This window comes from Malania oleifera, chromosome 12 (genome assembly GCF_029873635.1).
Source record: "Malania oleifera isolate guangnan ecotype guangnan chromosome 12, ASM2987363v1, whole genome shotgun sequence".
NCBI classification, from domain to species: domain Eukaryota; kingdom Viridiplantae; phylum Streptophyta; class Magnoliopsida; order Santalales; family Ximeniaceae; genus Malania; species Malania oleifera.
Window position 1 is genome coordinate 36,071,834 of NC_080428.1, and position 5,518 is coordinate 36,077,351.

The window sequence follows — 5,518 nt, forward strand, 5'->3', positions numbered from 1 at the left end:
AGATTTAATTTATATTGTAATCACCAATGACTCAAGGTATTTGCTTACTTTATAATTTATAATATTAAACTAATAATTGTAGAAATACCTGGATTGTTATAAAGTTATTTTAACAATATAGTTTAACTGTAACATTCAGTATGATCAGTAGTGTTAAAATGTTTCTTATTGTAAAATATATGATATTGTTTTGAGGTAATTAATTGTTTTTAGATGCAGTGTTTATATCATTTGGATTTTTCTCTATTTATTTATTCTTTAATTAATTGGTTTGATGGTTTAAAAATAGGATTCTAGTTGAATAAGGATTTCATTTGAAGGAGAAAAATAAGAAGAAAATTAAGAAAAATTGATTATTAATGATATAAAATTAAAATGTTTGTTTATTTCTTATTATATATACCTTATTTCATTTCATTTTTCACTTTTCTTGATGAAAAAACTGATAAATCTAACAAGAAGTTGAATTTTAAGGGAATGCTGTGAGGAAAATATAAATTTATTACCATTTATACGGTAATTTGTTCATAGACCTCACGCAAATTATACTGCTCGAATATTTATGTTTATAACAAAATAAAAAGGAAACGGTGTCCATGCAAGACAGTTTGGCCGAGTGGTCTAAGGCGCCAGATTTAGGCTCTGGTCCGAAAGGGCGTGGGTTCAAATCCCACAGCTGTCAGATATATATATTGTCATTTTTATACTAATTTTGTCCCAACACATTTTTTTTTAAAGTTATAATAAAAATTTTCATGACTCTTTTCCTATAATAATCTCAAATGTTATAGTGATGACTCCCCTAAAAAAATCATGATGTTTAAAATTACCTAATTTTATTATTTTTTTTATAAAAATTATGCGAAGATATTTACCTTCCCTAATAATTTTTTTCTTAAATATATGCTAAAAAACAAAGTATGTCATCTTCCTATTTTCGTAGTAAGTTAAAACAAAATTTTAATTTAGCAACAATGTCATGAAATTTAAATCGAAACATAAAATAATAAATTATACATGACTTATTTTCTATCAACCAGCCGAAAAAACAAAAAAAGAATTATAAAATTATTTCTAAGTGAAAAGATATAGGAGTACTTCAAAAGGTTAATCTTGATTTCTAATTTATAACGTTTTAAAATTTAAAACATTCCGGTTGGCGTTTTCTATGAGGACTACTTTTTTTCCTACATTTAATTGGGAGACTTGGATTTTACATTTGTATAAATTTGAATAAAATGTAGCATACATGTAAATTAAATTTCTTCTAAATTCACACAAATTTAAATTCAACCATTAAAATTCATACTCGCAAGCATTACTAAACAACTTTGAAGTACAAAGTGATTTTTTAGAATCTAAAATTATTACAACTTAGTTGAAAGTACTTAGCTCTAGAACCAAACTTGGAGAAAGTTTTAACTCTTATTTTTTATATATAAAATAATTTTGGTGAACCAACTTTCACGTTTCAACTCTATGAATATAATTTACAAATCATTATTAAATCTAACTTAAAAATAATTTTCTACTTTGTGTTTGTAACAATGGGTTTCATATATTAAATTTAGAAATATGTGAAAGTCATTTGGTTCATCTCCATACACTTGTAAAATTAAAAGTTCGCACTTGAAACTAATTATTTGAGGAAAACAGAGCATCTCAATAGTTAAATAATGAGTGTTAACTTGAACATGAAAGAGAATAAGAGGTCTCCTTAATTAAGTTTGGAATGCTTCGATGTTAATTAAGTACCGTTCATGGAACAAGCATGTTAAGTCCCCAAAGTGGAGATACCTGCATTCAAAATTCGTATGAGATTGCCAATTAATATCAATGGTCAATTGGTATTATTTTCTCAGAAGTGGAGATGGTTAATATTGAGGAAGAGTTTCGTTTTGCATTAGTGATGAAATTTTTGAAGAATCAACCATCTATTGATAAAATTCGGTTATCGATTGTGAAAACGTGGGCGAAAATTCCAACGATTAGTGTTATGGATGATTATCATGTGCTTGTACATATGAAAAATGAACGTGATTTTGTGCATGGGTGGGTAAGGGAAGGTAGAACTATGAAAGACAATTCATTTCAACTATTTAAGTGGACGAAGGATTTTGATGTCAAAAACGAATCTTCATTGGCTCCTTAACCGATTTTTTTACCGAGGTTACCAATGCATCTTTACTGAGCGGATTTTATTCAAATTATAGCGACTTGTTTTGGTTGTTATCTCGGGACCGATAATGCAACAATTAACCATACGAGAGCCTCAGAGGCACGTATTTGCGAAGTCGACCTAATGATGGAACCAGTTAAGGGATTTCTTTTTGTTTTATCTCCGAAACAATGTATTTGGCAAGAGGCCAAGTATGAAATTTTTTTTGTTCTAAATGTTGTCGGTAAGGACATACCTTGATTGTTTGTAGGGTAGGAGAGAAGGGAATGGATGAGGGAAAATATAAAGGAAAAAAGATATAAAAACCAAAGACGAATGACGGTGTAATAGAAACCAGTACCGATGTGGATAAAGGGGCAAAGAGGGTGGAGCAGGAAGCAGGACCCAGTAATGTGTTGATGATGAAGACGGCCAATGATAGCTGCCCTGTATTACCAGAAATTCCTGTGATTCAAGAAAAAAGGGGATTATGCAATTCAAAAATTTGATGTACCGCAAGTAGGCTTGAAAAATAATATGAATGAAGGTTCAACAAAAAGTGATGAAGAGGAGTGTGAGGAAGTTGGGTGTATGATGCTCGAGCTTCATATGGTAAACCTATGTCTCAAGAGAAAATGGATCATATGGACAGTATTAAACAGACTAAAGGTGGGAACCAAGGGTTGCATCAGGGGGAATTGGTTTTGGGCTATTCGTCTGAGAGGGAGGAAGATGAAATTTTAGTGTTGAAGGACAAAGAAAAAAAATGTATGACTCTAATACAGGGTAGGGATGGACTTCCGAAAACACCAAAATTGGAAAGGAAAATTTTTTGAGGAAATCTCAAAGGGTTCACATCCAACCACATAAATTAAACCTATGACTAATACAATTTTTTTGGGATATTAGAGGGCTGAGCAGGTCTAAAGGCAGGTTAAAAAAGCTGATCAATAGTTTTAATGTTGGTTTGTTTGCTATTTCAGAACCTTTCGCGGCTGAGGAGCAAATGGTAATGCTAGGTAATTTTTTGAATTATCACCATTTTTGTAACACCCCGATCCCAACTTACAGCCCGAGTGTTACTATGGTGACGTCTGTGTACTTGATATACTTCTCAACATATATATACGCAGTGGAAAACATAAACATTCATCAAACTATTACCAGAGTTCTAACTGCCTGATAGATACATATAGCTATTCCAACATCCATATATAATGTTGTATGATACTCGACGCATCCTTGAGTCATACAATATTTTACCAGTTCTGAAAACCTATAACATAACCTACAAAATAGAGCTCGTGGAGACGCTCACTCAAAAACAGATCGCTACCCTGCCCCAGTCTTTGCTAATCTTAACCTTGATAAGGACTTGAAAAGACAGTTTGTATGATAGGGTGAGACACCTCTCAGCAAGGAACGATTAAGCTAATAACAGTGTGTGGCCAGCATGCTTTAAGTGTTAACAAAAACATAAACGTATATAATCATCATTTCCATAATTGTAAAATACGTAGCCCATTTTCATCATATGAATAACCCCACAGTATATAACAACAATTACATAAATGTGCAGATATGTAAGATAAGACATGCCCTCAAACTCTATACCATGTATAAATCCCCACAATCGGGATTGACTTCCCCTACTGTCTCAATACAGCCTAGGTACACGATCAAGAGGGAAACTCACACTAAGACCGCCTCTATTGTCTCAATACAACCTGGGTTCATATAGATCAAAAGTATGGTGCCCTTACTAGCAACAGATCCATGCCTACACTATCAGTCCCTAGGGTTCCTAAAGCATATCGTGCAATTTAAGCAATTTAAACACTCTTTTGAAATCGTTTCACAAAATACATCTTTACGTGAAATCCAGCCTGTAGCAGTCAAATAAACTTCCTACATTTTCACAATAGTTCCAGTATTTCACAACATCAACACCTGCCATATAGTTTTCCACCTTCGAAAACCACCTGAAAGTAAATATAAACAGTTAATATCACAGTACGAGTTTTAAACAACAAAAACAACATTTCCAACTGGTGAAAAGGTTCGGAATGACAAGTACAATATTCTAAAAATATAACATTTGAATTTGACCAGCTGGTTTTGAAAAGAAAGCCGGTTTACGGAACCGAGGCCCGAAAACCCTAAAACCATCATAAATCGATATCTAAAAGTTATTTCAACATTTCAATCAATTCATATTGTATAAATCACTGTATTAACATAGCCCCCTTACTTGCATGTGAATCGGAGTCCAAAACAACCTGGAACTCAAGCCCTAGCTTTTCGAACCCCGAACCTAAACGGTTCAAAACAATGGCACGAAAACCCCGAAACATAATACTCGAAGAACAAAATCAAAAACCGACCCTTACCTCAATTTTCAAGAGATACTCAGAAATCTCCAAAATGAAATTCAGATCTATAGAACCTGTAAAAATTCCTTCTCTGATCCACGTAATGACGTTGGATCGTGGATTTCGGCAACACACGACTTGAAAATTTGAGAGAGAGAGAGAGAGAGAGAGAGAGAGAGAGAGAGAGAGAGAGAGAGAGAGAGAGAGAGAGAGAGAGAGAGAGAGAGAGAGAGAGAGAGAACAAGAGTTTGTAAAGAAAAACCTAACTTAGCCTTTAAGTAATCAAAATAAATATCTCCTCCAAGATATTTATATATAAATATCTCAAAATATCTCCTTGCAAAATATCATCTCCAAAATATTTATTTATTATATTGATCAGGTTACTACAATCTCCCCTCCTTATAAAATTTTGTCCTTGAAATTTGCTAACTGTTCTTATCACATCATCTGAACTCTAATTGCTTTGTCTCTAAGAAGAGCCAGCCGCCACCCACATAGTAGCTTCATTCCAAATTTATTACCTACCCTCACTTACGGCAGAGGAACACTGTGGTTACATACAATAGTCTCAAAAGCTCACATTATATATACAAACTCTCACAGAGACAATCCACATACCCTTACCATAAGCAAAAAGGGATACACTCACATATCTACATTACCTATCTAACTCTGAACATCCCTGAATAGTTGAGGATACTTCAAACGTATCTTGGCCTCTAGTTCTCAAGAAGCCTCCTCAACCGCGTGGTTACGTCATAACACCTTTACCAATGGTATCTCCTTGGTACCCAGCTTCCGTACCTTCTGATCCAAAATCTGAACCGATACGTCACCATAAGCACTAATCTCTAAGGACTCATAACTTATCATGTGCAACGGATCTAGCATATACTTCCTTAGCACCGACACGTGAAACACATTATGCACCCTAGATAAGGTCGGGGGTAAGGCAACCCGATAAGAAACTAGACCTATCCTCTCC

At 33.7% G+C, this 5,518-nt stretch overlaps 1 non-coding gene across 1 annotated transcript; it reads left to right on the forward strand.

The window, feature by feature from the left end:
* Window positions 1-602: 602 nt before the first annotated feature.
* TRNAL-UAG (transfer RNA leucine (anticodon UAG)) lies at window positions 603-682 on the forward strand. The gene has a single exon. It is a non-coding gene; the product is annotated as a tRNA-Leu (tRNA).
* The last annotated feature ends 4,836 nt before the right edge of the window (window positions 683-5,518 follow it).